Genomic DNA, 16,384 nt, shown 5'->3' on the forward strand with positions numbered 1-16,384 from the left:
AATTATCTGCATTACACATTGTCTAATCTCCTTGTCAAATAGCACAATCCAATATTCCCCGGGAGGAATATAAGGAAGACCTAACCTAATTCTGAGCACATTTACTTGGAAGCGAAGCTCATTAATTTCATTAGACCTTACAATGAAAGGCTTATACCAGGCACTTGCATTGGAGATCAAAGCTCTGTCTGAGAAAAGAGAGTCGCCACTCATGCAAATGGCAAATGTAGCCTTAATAAGAACACACAAATTATTCCCCAGTAACTTTTCAGGTAAACTTTGTTTTCTGGGTGTCTTGAATTCCTTTGGTGATGAGCTGAAATCCAGCAGAGTAAAGGTTGTTCCCATTACTGCAATTGTTTCCCAGGAAAAGTCCAACTGTTGCATCGTTCCCTGGTCCTGAATTCCCTGGTCCTGAATGGGGTAACTGTGCCCCTGAAGGACCAGGTGAGCAGCCTGGGAGTCATTTTGGACTCACAGCTGTCCATGGAGGCACAGGTTAACTCTGTGTCCAGGGCAGCTGTCTACCAGCTCCACCTGGTACACAGGCTAAGACCCTACCTGCCCGCGGACTGTCTCGCCAGAGTGGTGCATGCTCTAGTTATCTCCCGCTTGGACTACTGCAACACGCTCTACGTGGGGCTACCTTTGAAGGTGACCCGGAAACTGCAATTAATCCAGAATGCAGCAGCTAGACTGGTGACTGGGAGTGGCCGCTGGGACCACATAACACCGGTTCTGAGAGATCTGCATTGGCTCCTAGTACATTTCTGAGTGCAATTCAAAGTGCTGGTGCTGACCTTTAAAGCCCTAAATGGCCTCGGTCCTGTATACCTGAAGGAGTGTCTCCACCCCCATCGTTCAGCCCGGACACTGAGATCCAGCGCTGGAGGCCTTCTGGCGGTTCCCTCATTACGAGAAGTGAGGTTACAGGGAACCAGACAGAGAGCCTTCTCGGTAATGGCGCCTGCCCTGTGGAACGCCCTCCGATCAGATATGAAGGAAATAAGCAGCTATCCTATTTGAAAAAGACATCTTAAGGCAGCCCTGTTCAGGGAAGTTTTTAATATTTAACGCTGTACTGTTTTTATCACTTGATTGGGAGCCACCCAGAGTGGCTGGGGAAACTCAGCCAGATGGGCGGGGTATAAATAAATAATAATAATAATAATAATAATAATAATAATAATAATAATTATTATTATTATTATTATTATTATTATTATTATTATTATTATTATATTATTATTATTATTATTATTATATTATTATTATATTATTATTATTATTATTATTATTATTATTATTATTATTATTTTTCACTCAGCTATTTATGGAAGAGGAGCCCTGCCGGTGGAATAGCTGGCAACCCTTGTTGTTTTGTGAACAAATAAGCTATAAGGATTCCTGTGCAATGGAAGGCTTGCTGAGATTCACTAAGCAGGCAAAGGTGAAATGGAAGGAATAAATTGATTCTACTCAATGCAGAATCAATTCCCTACATTGGTTTTCTTGTTAATTGAGTTTTTAGCAGCAAGAAAGCCAAAAGAAGAAAAAACGGAATAGGAAATTTTAATCTGAGTTTATTACAGATATATTAAGCAGAGAACACTAAGCCTTTGAAAAAGTACCAAAAATAATTCCTTTTTTATACAGAAAAAAGCACCTCTCTTTCCTCCCCCAACATCGTTCCCACTTCATTATATAAACCACTTTGCATTGGATTATGCACCATTTTTGGTGGTGAAAGTACTGCCAAACACACCAGGAGACTTTTTCTCTGATTAGTGTGATACGGGAGGGTGGGGTGGGGAGAATATCTGTTTCCATAGCAAATACTAAACTTGCTGCGCTGCTGTACCGTTCTGTCAGTATTGGGATTATATAAGAACCTGAAGCATAAAGGTTGAGCAATACACTGGAATCATTAAACCCCGTCTGTGAATTGGAATAATGATGGCTTTTTGTCATTATGGAATTTAAGTTGCGCAAACCCCCTTCGTAAGGAGTTGACATCGCACGGTAAAGCTATTCCAGGCCTCAGCTGCTTCAAATTACAGCTGTTGGTTGGGGTTCTTTATAGTATTGTTTCAGTCTTCTATGGAAAAAAACCTCCCTGTATATTGAAAACTAGTATTTCGGGGGAGCAACCTAGACTAGGTTATTGCCCTTTCCCTTGATACCAAGTTTCTCTCTCTCTCTCTCTCTCTCTCTCTCTCTCACACACACACACACACACACACACTCCTGCTTTCTTTCAGATTTCTTTTAAAAACTGCTTTATTCAGACAAGCCATTCAAACCATATCTATGGTACTGGAGCTGTCCATATATCAAGTGCTGAAAAATTGTGGTAAACTGCTGTAACTCAGTGCATCATAAATCTGCCCTGCTTTTAAAAAGGCAGGAAGACAGAACACCCTTTATGTCAGCAGATATTGGCCATAGTTCTTAAGTGCAACTATTGCCAACACAGCACCCACAGAGGCCTTCCTTAGTGCCCAGAGGGTCCCCCTTCCCTTGGTAGTGGTGATCAGGACGGGTGGGTTTGAAAATATGCCCTCACATCCCCAAAAAGTAGGCAACCCTTGCTTTAGTATGTTGGTTTTCATTTCTGGATGTAAATTGACAAGCTTTTCCAAAACAAAACAAAAAAACTGTGCTGTGCATTGTTGAAAAGGAAAAGCATGTGCAAGTCACACACTTAACTACAGTGGTACCTCAGGTTAAGAACTTAATTCGTTCCGGAGGTCCGTTCTTAACCTGAAACTGTTCTTAACCTAAAGCACCTAAAGCAACTGTTCTTAACCTAAAGCTAATGGGGCCTCCCACTGCTGCTGCGCTGCCGGAGCACGGTTTCTGTTCTCATCCTGAAGCAAAATTCTTAACCCAATGTACTATTTCTGGGTTAGCAGAGTCTGTAACCTGAAGCGTATGTAACCCGAGGTACCACTGTATATTACACAGGTAGAGTTGCCCTTTAACAGACTTGTGCCAGACAGGAATTACCGTACTTTTCCGTGTGTAAGACTATGTTTTTTTTAAAAAAAATCATGCTAAAAAGTGGGGGTTGTCTTATACATGGGAACTGCGTAGAGTGAACATTTGATTGGTTGCTGCTGAGGCTGTCAGTGGCTATTGTGCATGTTATTGGTTGCTTCGTCAATGGGTGGTGTTGACTGGCTGATGTTCCGGCAGTTGTGCGGGCGATTGGCAGCTTCTGCCGGCGATCAGACAGACGGGAGTTGGATGTGGATGAGCGATTTTCGGCAATCCCCCCTAAAAAAGCTCAACTAACCCTGGGTAATCCCCCCCAAAAAAACGTTCAACAACTCTGTGCCATCTCCCCCAATTTTCTTAAATCTGAGTCCCCAAATATAGGGGGCATCCTATATATGGGGGCATCTTATAGGCAGAAAAATATGGTAAGCATATAGTTTTGGATTGGACTGAATGGTTTGGCATGTAGGCTTCCAGAGACCGGCTTCTTATGTTGTTCACTTACTTCACTACATTCCTGGCAGCAGCACCTTAGCTCTTTATGTACAATGTGTTACTATAAGTACTATAAGTAAGATAACACCTCGTTGGACTATATAACACATGACATGACAATCTGACCTATATAACACATAAAGTGATGCTCCGTGGCTTGTTGTTCTTCCCAAACTGTAGTGACACTTGTGCTCTTATATAATGCCTTTTTTGTGGGGTATCTGGGCTTTGAACAGGCTGTTTCCCTTGCACAAACCAGAGGTGCCAATTCCTAGGGGCAGAGGTATGTTCGGCCCCCTCAATATCTGCTGGCAGGGGACTGGGCCCCCTCAAAGTTGAGGGGGGCAGAGGAGGTCAAGCATGGAACTGAGTGTGGTGCAGTTCAGTGACCGGCTCCTGGGCGCATGACATCGCACACGTCATAGGTCGCGCACATGGCATCCATGCCGGGCCTCCCCCCCCCAAAAAAAAAAAAATCTTGGCCGCAATACAGCGCTTCTGTACACAGCTTACATGGACAATAGACTATGTCCATTCTTTATTAACCATTTGCACTAATTAGTTTGTGCAGAGGTTATACAACATTGTGGTTTGCTTGGGCAGCATTCTTCTTCCCATTAACCATCTACTCCCCCTATGTTATTCTGTGCATTTCCCTGTAACATTCCTGACTGCAAAATGTCTTTTTTCAAAAGTAAATTTGTTGTGCCAAGGGTGAGAGGGCACCTTGTTGTTGTTGTTTAGTCGTTTAGTCGTGTCCAACTCTTCATGATCCCATGGACGCCAGGCACTCCTGTCTTCCACTGCCTCCCACAGTTTGGTCAAACTCATGCTGGTAGCTTCGAGAACACTGTCCAACCATCTCATCCTCTGTCATCCCCTTTTCCTTCTGCCCTCCATCTTTCCCAACATCAGGGTCTTTTCCAGGGAGTCTTCTCTTCTCATGAGGTGGCCAAAGTATTGGAGCCTCAGCTTCAGGATCTGTCCTTCCAGTGAGCACTCAGGGCTGATTTCCTTCAGAATGGAGAGGTTTGATCTTCTTGCAGTCCATGGGACTCTCAAGAGTCTCCTCCAGCACCATAATTCAAAAGCATCAATTCTTCGGTGATCAGCCTTCTTTATGGTCCAGCTCTCACTTCCATACATCACTACTGGGAAAAACATAGCTTTAACTATACAGACCTTTGTTGGCAAGGTGATGTCTCTGCTTTTTAAGATGCTGTCTAGGTTTGTCATTGCTTTTCTCCCAAGAAGCAGGCGTCTTTTAATTTCGTGACTGCTGTCACCACCTGCAGTGATCATGGAGCCCAAGAAAGTAAAATCTCTCACTGTCTCCATTTCTTCCCCTTCTATTTGCCAGGAGGGGATGTGCAAACTTAAAATTCTGATGTGCATTTGAGCCCCTCCTACAAAAGAATGATAGCCTGGAGGCCGCCAAGTCTTCCATTCAAAGGTTTGTCTGCTGATTTCCAATAAAAATGTGAACATCGGCCAATCCCTGACACTCACAGGCATATGTACTTCGCCTCTCTGCCCAGTGTCCATGGATTTTGTGCCTGAAATTGCATTTCCTTCCACATGCATAAGCCCTTCCCTTCCTCACCTGAAACCGTATTTCCCTCCTGCTTCCTGTTAGGGTCATGTTGCCACAATAGGCAGAATAACTACCAGCATTACTCTCAGCAGAGGTCAGTAACTAAGCACAACAGCTCATTTTTTTAAGCAGAACTGTTTCTCAGTCAGAGTTGCATGGTGTCCCAGTCACTTCACAAGTATGTGTGAAAGAATGAGAGAGTAGAAGCATAATGCGTTGTGACTGGAGAATACTTGGACCAAACAAGACACAAAGCAGTCTGCTACCAGCTTTTTGCTTCTTTAGAAACATCCCTCTTTTTAATAACATTTCTCTACACCAAGGAAAATAAGTATTACTAATAAAATTCACAGCTGGTGACAGTTAGTGGGGGACCCAGTACCCCACAAACAACATGATGTTTTGGCTAGACCAAGTCTTTTAAGGAACTGCTTGTATTTTTCTCTCTGTCATTTTTAGACCTTAAGTTCAGATTCCTATTTCAAGTATGGTTAGTGCTGTTTAGGGAAAATAATAATATTTGCAGTTATTTTTGAGGCATTTTTATTATTTCAGTGTGCTATTGTGTTGTTGTGCTTGAGGGTTTGTTTTTGTTTATAGCAAGAAACTATAGTCTTTTTAATGAAAAGGTGAGATAGAAATACATTTAATAATCCTTGGGGATGTCAGTCTAAGTCCATTGATTTCAATGGGCAGTGTGATTCCAATTTATGATTGATATTGGATTAGTGGTGGTGACAACAGCGAGGGGAAACAGAGTTGTGATAACGCACTGCAGCAACGGAGGAATGAGAAGGTCGTCATTCCATAGCAACAAAACTGATCAGTAACTAAGGATGCAGCAAAAGCAAGCACAACATCACTTGAAGCCAGCCACAGTTATCTCTATTACTGCACCTTATCGTACCTTTAAGAAGCAGACAAATTTCCTCATATTCCCCTCATATTAGGCGGGCCCAATACATTTTGCCAGCTGAAGAGAAAGAGAAGATGTTGCCTCCCTCATTCCAGACACAGAACCAACTGAACTAGCAGCTGAATTTTATTTTAGACAACATCCCCTTCCTGAGGGTAGCTGGCTAGCCTAGGGAGTGAAGAACAGGCCGTCTGCCTGCTTAAATTGCCCCGGACAGTGCCAAAACAGTCCTAAAGGCAAGCAAAATCTGGTGAGCTGCTAAGTTCTGATCCACATATTAGCCCGAGAACAGCAAATCAGTTTGCTTTTCTATACGAATTTGTGAATTCAGTTTGCAAATCAGTTTGCTTTTCTATAAGAATTTGGAATTCAGTTTGCAAATCAGTTTGCTTTTCTATAAGAAATTGGAATTCCTCCAGCATTCTTCCTCCTAATCCTTCATTATCTAGGCTGAGGCTTAAATGGTTACTTGTGGCTATAACAAGACCTTTCTGCAACACACTGAATTTCAAAAATATTCTACAGGAGTTTTTTTGAGGGGGGTGGCAGTGATTTTCTTTCTGGCTCCCTCATCACCTTTGGCTGCCCAGTTTCATTTGTCATTTTCACCTTTCTCCAGGCAAAGTTGGACGAAGAAGAACTTAAGTAATACAGGAAAGGTCTCCCCTGCCGTCCAGTCAGAAATAGAAAGTATCAGAAGTATCGCCAGAGAGACTCCCATTAGTCTCCATCACAGAACTATTAAGTCTGTGCAGCTCCTGGAATTCAGATGGTCTGGCTTTTCTGAACTTTCCCTCGCTTAGAAATGGATGTGCAGGACAATGTTGAAGGTCAAGACTGAAGCACACAGTGACTGAGAATATAGGCAGGTAGCAAAAGCCTGCATCACTATAGCTGCACCAGAGAAGCTGGGAGAGGATGGATGAAGTGCTCCCCATTGACATCGCCTTTACATAAGCACTTGGAGACCTGATTGACCTTCTTACTTATATCCTGACTCCTGAATCAGCTGCCAGCAACATCTGTGGAAACCTTTTAAGGACCTGAGAGTTGAGGGTGCAGGGAGGGCACTGAGAAATCGCCAAGGGCAGAGAAGTATTATAAAATATTTAATGTTTCTAAATTAGTCTTGAGGGTGTTCCTGGGGGCAGGAAGGGACAAGATGAACTTACTGAAGTCACGATCTCAGCAATTCATATCTACTGGTTCTCCAAGTGACCCTATTTACCTCTGAAGTCACTATTTTTCTGGAAACTGACCTGGTTATGAGTCGGGGAGATTTTGGAGGCATCGTTGTTGTTTTTCTATTTAAAAACATCATTTTAGTGTATGTACCAGAGCTGTCAATTTTCAGGTTCCATTCACTTCCCATCTCTATGGAAGCATACTGGGAGCTTGGAAGCATACTGGGAGCCAATATAGATCCAATGTAAACACAACTGTGGGTTGGGTGGAAAGATTTAAATCTCTCCACCGGATAGGGATGTAAACTGCCCTCTCCTCCCCTCCCCCCCATCATGAGATCAGTCATTGGATGATAAGGGAACAGGTGATAAATGACATCTGTATGCCTACCACATATGGAAATGGATGGGAGTGTCTGTCCTCTGTTAAACTGAGTCTCTGGCTTTTGCTAAATTATCTTGGATGTTACCAGTATAAATAGTGTTCATCTTAGACATGACCTCTTTAAAATTCACTGTAATTTCAGAATAAAGTAGTTGCTTCCTAGTTCCAAGGCAACAGAGTCATGACCATGTTTACAACCATAGTAAAATGCACCGAATGCTGAACTGCCAGCAGGGTGTCTTCTGTTTTACAGAGGATTTCAGGGACAGAACAGTAGGAGTTCAGTGCTGTCATGCTTTAAACTAGTCTGGCTCATGTGTCTTTAATAGCGGCCTGATTTAATAGCAGGAATTTAAGAGACAAAAGTTCTTTTCCTGGCATGATGGAGGTGCTTAATTTCAAGGAACAAGGTGCTGTAAAAGACCCAGGAGCGAGACCGGTGAAAGGAAATGGCATGGTAGGTAAGGCAGGTGGGAATCAGAGAGGACCTTAGCAGATAACTCCATTTGTAGGTGAATATTGGGAGAAAATGTGATGTATGAGCCAGAGACAACTGGAACCCTAAAACACAATTCAGCCTAAGTCCCCACCTCCTTTTAATATGCCTCTGTGGCTGTCTTTTCATGTTACATTAGACTTACTTTTTCGTCTTCATTTTTACCAGGCCCTCTTTCCTCCCAAAAAATAAATAAAAGGAGAGCAATGCAGCTCACAAAAATAAACATTAAAAACAAATATAACAACATGGATAAAGCAACCTAAAATGCATAATTAATATAGGTGTATAAAAAACAGATCTGACTCCATGCACTCCCAGTGCCCAGAAGTGGAGATTTTGAGTTATATCCAGTGTCAGTCCTACCCAGAGTAGAACTATTGAAGTTAAGTGATGTGAATAATTTGGATCCATTAATTTCGATAAGTTGACTCAGAAAAGGACATAGCTGAATTCAACTCTTTCTTCCCTTCTCTCTTTGTAGCCACTGCCTGTAAGTGGGTCGTACTACTCACACCTAAATCTCTCTCTCTCTCTTTTGCCCATGGAGGACCTCTGCCTGCTGCTTTGTGGCCGTTCAGATATTTAAATAATCTCCAGATCCGAGATGATAGAGATGCATCTGCTCCACCTGCTCCTGTTATGCAAAACATTTCGCACATCTGGACCTCAAAAGCATCCTTAAATGAGATTGGCACTAGAGGGAGTAGTAGCTACAATTTTTATATCATTTAACTTTTAAATTTCCCCCTCATCCTTCTCTGTGTCACAGCTTGCTCTTGTTCTGTCACATGCACACATTCTCTGTCTCTCTGTCTGTCTGTCTGTCTGTTCTGTCTGTCTCTCACTCATTCACACACACACCCCAACCCCACAATGTGCACCAGGCTATCAGGCTAGCAAACAAAGCACAGATCTTTCCATTCAATGGATAACCGCAGCTCCAATGCCACTTCTGACAGCTTAATTGCAGGCTTTAACTAAGCAACCTCTGGGCACTTGAAGTAAGTCCTGCAGCTAGGGCTGGATATTGACGTTTCTAATCTATAAGGATTTCTCACTATTGCACAAATATGGCAATCAGTTAATGAGTTGTGTGTCGTTGCTCTTTCCGGAATAGCCAGAATAAATTACTGTTATGTCAACGACACCATTTCCCTTGCAGCAGTGGTAAATTGAAATAACAATTAATGTGCAAGGGGAGCGATTTGGTTGGTCTTCTTTAAAAAATATCACCCTTTTGAAAAGCCAGGAAATGGAGAGCCTGGTCGATGTAGGGGTGCCCCTAAAAATGGCACAAAGGTTCAAATGGGAGGAGCTAAAAAAAAATCAAATCCCCCCCCCTCGCTCAAATGAAGTCTGACTTCAACCCTGGATTGGTTTAAAGTTAAGAGGATAAGAAGAAGAGAAGAAGAGTTTGGATTTGATATCCCACTTTATCACTACCCAAAGGAGTCTCAAAGCAGCTAACATTCTCCTTTCCCTTCCTCCCCCACAACAAACTTTCTGTGAGGTGAGTGGGGCTGAGAGACTTCAGAGAAGTGTGACTGGCCCAAGGTCACCCAGCAGCTGCATGTGGAGGAGCGGAGATGCGAACGCGGTTCACCAGATTACTAGTCCACTGCTCTTAACCACTACAACACAGCAGGTTGGGGGGTTGACTGAGGGCAAACTGAGGTTGGTGGTGCCCCTATCGACCAGCCTCTATTGACTTCTGCTTCTATCCACCTTCCTTTGTGGGGGGGGGGAGCCTTATCTTTAGAGATGGGGGGTAATTTCAATTCAGTTGTCATTCTTACTTCCTAAACCAATACACAAACTGGAACATAAAAGATAAAGGACCCCTGACAGTTAAGTCCAGTCGCAAACGACTTCGGCGTTGCGGCACTCATCTCGCTTTACAGGCCGAGGGAGCCGGCGTTTGTCCGCAGACAGTTTCCCCAGGTCATGTGGCCAGCATGACTAAGCCGCTTCTGGTGTAATGGAACACCGAAACCAGAGCAGCGCATGGAAATACCGTTTAACTTCCCGCCAGAGCAGTACCTCTTTAGCTACTTGCACTTTTTGGCGTGCTTTCAAACTGCTAGTTTGGCAGGAGCTGGGACTGAGCAACGGGAGCTCACCTCGTCACGGGGATTCGAACCGCCGACCTTCTGATCAGCAAGCCCAAGAGGCTCAGTGGTTTACACCACAGCGCCACATAGTACCCTTTTAAACTCCCACCTCTGTGAATTTTGCAATGTAATTCTCCGGCCAAGTAATGTGTACAATGCATATACTGGAGGAAAGTGTTTGTGAAAATGTGTTATCTTAGAGGAAGTTGCTCTGCAGAAATGTCATGTTGGGCAAAATAGCATACAAAAAAATATGTGTATATTAGGAGAAATTCATACAACGGTGCTGTTGAATTTTCAGGAGAAATGCTTTCATATTCCAAAGAATGAACTGTTTCTGTTGCATCACAGAACAGACTTCTATGCAAGTTTTGTCTCTGGTGACCACAGAATTTTATTTTTCAGTGCTGTTGCTATTCACCCACTGGGTCTGTTTGACATAGTATGCCTTCATTAGCCCTTAACCCTGCCCCATGCTGCCCTTTGCTTATTTTCACTTTAAGCTGTTCTACTTTGTTTAAAACTGTTGCTAGGAGGGAAATCCTCTTTCCTCCCCTATGACAAGAAAGTTATTGACATGCCAAGGAAGATAGATGCAATGGCCAAGAGCAGGAACAAAAAAGATCCTGCCATGGATGCTAAGAGGAAATGGACTGCGCTGCAGAACTAACACTATCAGGGCAACAAATTTCACTAGAGACCAACTCTGCCATTAGTTTCTTGGGTTTCTCCTGAGCTGTGCAGCATGGCCGATTGACTAGAACTGGGTTAGCCAATGGGGTGCCTTGTAGATATTACATTCCAACTCCCATCAGCCCCAGTCAACATGGCCGATGGTCAGAGATTATGGGAGTCCAATAACATCTGAGCAGAGCACTGTGTTGGCTGCCCCAGGACTAGAATGAATACTTGATTTTACAATGACTCTTCCACTTCCAATCCTGCACAGATAATATTCATGAGAATTGTATCCTTAGCGTTGTTTGTGAAAAACCCTGTAAGCTGTTGGCTTTCAAGTGGTAGGTGGGTCATGACAGTGGCACTGCAAACATTTTCTTTTGTGGTGATGTTGCTTAGATTTTTTAAGAGGAGGAGAAAGGAGGGAAGAAATGAAAAAACACCAAGAGAAGGGGAATAATAGTCCTTAAAGCAAGAGAGTAGCAGGTACTTATGGCAACCAATGATAAGTGGATTCACCATTGAAACTTGGGGTTAAACATGGGCTCCAGATATGAAAAGCTTGACACTTATAAAGGACTAAAGTTTCATGGCAACAACAGTGATTCTTGGATATCTGACAAGCCAGGCATTTAAAATATAGCCTTCCAAAATTCTGCATTCAGTTTATGAGTGGTACAATCAGGGAGGAGTGGATTTGGTCAAATATCCTTGGGGAGAACTTCCCACCATCTCCCAAGAAAATTATCTTCTGGGAAATTTCTGCTCACGTTAGGAATGAATGAACCTCTACTTCACATTGGTGGGTGAAGGAAGGAATGGACTAAGGAGGGATGCTTCCATCAACAATATTAAAGGATATGCAGTTGCACCCAAAATTCATGAATGCAGAAAATGAGGAGACCATTTCACTGAATATTCTTCAGGGAAGGCCTGAGATTCCCCAACAGTTCAGGAAGAGCTCAAAAAAGAAAGAAAAAGAAAAACCAGCATAAAACATGGGGGGAGGGGGAATCTAAAATCATTCACATTTTTAAAAGGCATGATTAAAGCACCCCACCCATTGAAAGAGTCCACACTTGACTCAGAAATATTATCATTACCATTATTTATATTTATAAGCCAACTTCCAGTCTGAAGGTTTTCAGGGTGGTCCACAACACTTAATTAAAATGCAACACCAGAAACACCACTAAGGCAATAAACAGCATAAGACAGTAATTCAGCACCGGAGAAACCAGTTCTTTGGCTGTTGTTTGATGTAAAAGGAGCTCTTCATAGTTCCAAAGGGACTGTTCATAATGGATGTCAAACATCAGTTGCGACAAAGGGGGCATTTTGTTATAGGTTGCAATAGGGTGACAGATTTCCTAATTAAGCAATATAATTCATTACAGATGTGTCTCAAACACACACACACACATCCAAGAGCCTTGCTGGAGCTCCTGCGTTTCTCCTGGCTAAACTCCCTGTGAATTTAATTGGAGCCTCAGTTGCAGACAACAAATCAGGATGATGATCCCCGGGAAAAGAACAAAAGATGAATTATAGGGAAAAACCAAAGCCAGCTTTCATCGGAGAAAACTGAAGTGCCAGGCACATTAATTGAGACAAATACAAGCTGTGGCATCATCAAGCATTTTGAGTAGACAAGAGCATTCAGGTAAGAGTGCCAAAAACATCCCCATATGTAACTTTCTTAACCAAGCTATGGACAAGTACGGAACTGAAGTCTTTCCTCAAAATTGCTAGAGGGGAAAACAAGAATAACTCTTCATGCAGCAGAAGTGTAAAGTTGTTATCTATTTACATCCATAGTAGCCGTAGTCATAGGAGTAGTAACTTTGGCTGTTCAAAATGCTTTACACCAGGGGTCAGCAAACTTTTTCATCAGGGGGCTGGTCCACTGTCCCTCAGACCTTGTGGGGGGCCAGACTATATTTTGAAGGGGGAAAAATTAACGAATTCCTATACCCCACAAATAACCCAGAGATGCATTTTAAATAAAAGGACACATTCTACTCATGTAAAAACACACTGATTCCCGGACCGTTCATGGGCCGGATTGAGAAGGCGATTGGACCGGATCTGTCCCCCGAGCCTTAGTTTGCCTACCCATGCTTTACACACATTATTTTCTTGTGGGTCTTACGACGACTCTGCAGAGCAAGTGAACCTTTTCCATCCTCTTGTGGGGGAGCTTCTGTGGGGGACCACCTGCGTATAAGGGACAGGGCCAGAGACAAAAGTGGGTGGAGCAATGGATGTGGCTCCTGTCTCTGTTGAATAGGCAATACTGCAGCAGAGGGAGGGAGGTTTCTGTGCAAACTCCTGCCTCCATCCAGACAAGCAAAAGGCATTCACCAATCCAGGAGACCTTGCAGCTAGACCAAAATGTGCAAGGGAGCTTGGGAGCAGGTCCAGTGAGGCCTTGGGCCTTGGGAGAGTCTGGGAGGGGCAGACAGAGATAACTGAAGGGCCCCTGAGATGGAGATTCCCCATCACTGCTGTGAAGTATGTTAGTACAGGTATGTCCCGACTTGCACGCATTGTATTTGTGTGTGATCGCGTATACACATAGTGCCAAGAAATCAATCAATCAATTCAAACCCGGAAATAGCAGGAGAGAGTGGGAGAGTCCTTGTGGCTCATGAGGAGACTCTCCTGGGAGTCCAAAGAGGACATCAGTGAGGTCAGAGGAAGCTAAGGCACCATGGAGCTTTGTTTAGACTGCTCCATTTCCCTGCCTAACAGCTGGCACACAGGGTAGCACAGCAGCAGATGACAACAACACTTTCCCACATGTCCTCAAGCCTCCAGCCAGCCCCAGAGCTTCAACTGTAGATATTTTGGTCTGGATTGGAGAGAGAGCTGGAGAGCAGGGGGAAATAGGCATTTAGAGGCTTTTCAGAGGGTACTCCCAACTTTATGCCATTTCACTTATGGGTGTAGAGTCCCAGAATGTAGCCCTTGTTTAAGTGGGGGGCACACATGTACTATTATTCTCATTTTACAGATGGTGGACTAAGGTGACTTATCTACTGAGTTCAGGGTAGAAATGAGAGTTGAAGGTGGACCTGTTATACTTAAAGTCATGGACGGCTAACCTGTGGCTTTGAGAATGTTACTAGACTGCAGTCTGGCTAGTGTACAAGCTGGATACAGCATCTAGCTCTAGCAGGTACATTCTGGTTACCCGTAATCCAAGTGATCAGGAGAGAGAGAGAGAGAGAGAGAGAGAGAGAGAGAGAGAGAGAGAGAGAGACTGCACTTTGTGCCTTTAACATCAGTCTGACATGCAGAAATCACCAGGGGAAGCTTTTCATTGCATGGATATCAATGTTATCACCGGCTCAAATGACACTTAAAAGACTAACAGATAAATTGTGGTATCGGCTTTCTTGGTTGAAGTCAGCTTTTGGTGCATGGAAGTTTATTACCTAGCTTTTTAAAGGCACCACAAAGCTCCTTGTTTTGCCCGCATACTGCCCACATGTTGGAGGAAGCTGCGAAGTGGGGAAGCGTTCTGAATGTGCAGAGTTCCACCGCATGGAGACAGTCTGTGTGTATTCAGTAGACTTATCTGCTTCTGACCTTTTTCCTGATGCAGGGGCAGTGTGGAGGTGGGGCCAGCAGTGTTAGTGCAGTCTCACTCTTCCTTAATCAATCCTCTCTCTTTTCAGCAAATGACTCACCATTCTACAGTTATTCAGATGTCCTGGCCAACATGTGGTGCTGATAACACCAAGGCTGCAGGTTTGATCCCCCTAAGGGACAGCTGCATATTCCTGCATTGCAGGCAGTTGGACTAGAATCAGTGGTGTCCAAACTTTTTTCAAAGAGGGCCAGATTTGATGAAGTGAAGGGCCGTGAGGGCCAACCAAAGTTGTTAAGGATTGAAGTTGTTGAGCTTTTTTATGATTTTACCCCAAAATAGTTGAGCTTTTTGGGGGGGGAGATTGAAGTTGTTGAGGTTTTGGGGGGATTTTACCCCAGGAAATGAACTGCCACAGGGGCTGGATTAAACTGAATGGCGGGCCGGATTAGGACCCCGAAACGAACTTTGGACATGCCTGGACTAGATGATCCTCAGGTCCCTTGCAACTTTATTATTCTGTGTGCAGCAGGACTGTGGATGGAGCGGTGGCCCTGGGGGAGGGATGTCAGGATCGCTCAGGTGGCTTGTCTTTCTTTGAAACTGGTAATTCTGAGCCAAACAGAAGCTACATTATGATGACAAGAAACCATCAGGGTACAATGGATCTTTACCAAGGGAGCGTTCAGGAAATATGCTAAGAACAGCAATCACTTCATGGTTTTTGGTGAGTGTGTGTGTGTGTTTCTTTTTCTTCCCCAAGATTCTGCATTGCAGTAGATTTTTGGCTTTGAAAATCCCGGGGAGGCCAACTTGCAACTGATGAGCATTCAGCATTAGATAACCTGCATGTGTCCTTTCAGAGCGACTCTGAATTGTTGTTAGCTTTTGTACTCCCGCTGGCTGGGCGACAAAGGCAGCGATGTCATTGTCAGATGTAGAAGAAAACAGAGAACAAAGTCAAGGCGGCAGGAAACATAATTGAACAAAAGAGGCGTTTGACTAGAGAGGAATCAGGTATAAGTGGCTATCCATTTGCACAAATGAAGTAAAGGAGAAAGGAAAGGTAAACAAGGAAGTGGACCAGAATCCTTAGATATTTAAGCTTCCTCTCCTGCTTCCCCACCCTTCCATCTGCCCCTGAAGCATGTCAGGCTTCTGGCAACAGCAAGAGAGGACCATTGCTCTCATGAGCTGCTTTGAGCTTGCAGGAGACATCTGGTTGGCTAATGTAGGAATTAGACTGCTATGGCAGTCAGATGCAAAAGAGGGAGCTGCTGCTTCTTTAATAGCTGTGTCAAATTTCAGCACCTTGCAACCCCATTCGACTCAGAGGAGGAGGAAGAAATTTCAGCAGCACCTTGCAATGCTATTGAACTCCAAGTAGGAAGAAATTCCAGCCAGTTTGGATTTGATATCCCACTTTATCACTACCCGAAGGAGTCTCAAAGCAGCTAGCAATCTCCTTTTCCCTTCCTCCCCCACAACAAACACTCTGTGAGGTGAGTGGGGCTGAGAGACTTCAGAGAAGTGTGACTAGCCCAAGGTCACCCAGCAGCTGCATACGGAGGAGCGGAGACGCGAACCCGGTTCACCAGATTACGAGTCTACCACTCTTAACCACTACACCACACTGGCTCTCTGAAGTTCTGAAGCTCTCTGAAGTTCTGAAGTTCCCTCTTCTACACAATTATTAAAAACATTGTATTGGGCCACAGTCTGAGAAAAGATATGATGCAAGAAAACAAAACAAAAAGGAATGCCCCCCAAGATTATATGTTTAATGTGCTCTAGAAAAAGTTTTCCTTCTTCAGAGCAATCTAAAACCCATGCAAACACCATTACTAGGATTGTTCTGTAGCGTTCTAACATAAAGAGTAAGCAGGCAGTGAAGTATTTCTTCTGCTCTCCACTCCCTTTTTTGTTG

General features: G+C 43.7%; 1 long non-coding RNA gene across 1 annotated transcript in view; it reads left to right on the plus strand.

Annotated features, from left to right (window-relative positions):
• Positions 1-919: 919 nt before the first annotated feature.
• Positions 920-16,384, plus strand: part of LOC309540985 — a 51,233-nt gene continuing 35,768 nt past the window's right edge. Inside the window, exon 1 of the long non-coding RNA XR_014223605.1 lies at positions 920-957. This is a non-coding gene — a long non-coding RNA (uncharacterized lncRNA). The remainder of the gene's footprint in view (positions 958-16,384) is intronic.

Source organism: Podarcis vaucheri (assembly GCF_965113315.1).
Source record: "Podarcis vaucheri genome assembly, chromosome: 9".
NCBI classification, from domain to species: domain Eukaryota; kingdom Metazoa; phylum Chordata; class Lepidosauria; order Squamata; family Lacertidae; genus Podarcis; species Podarcis vaucheri.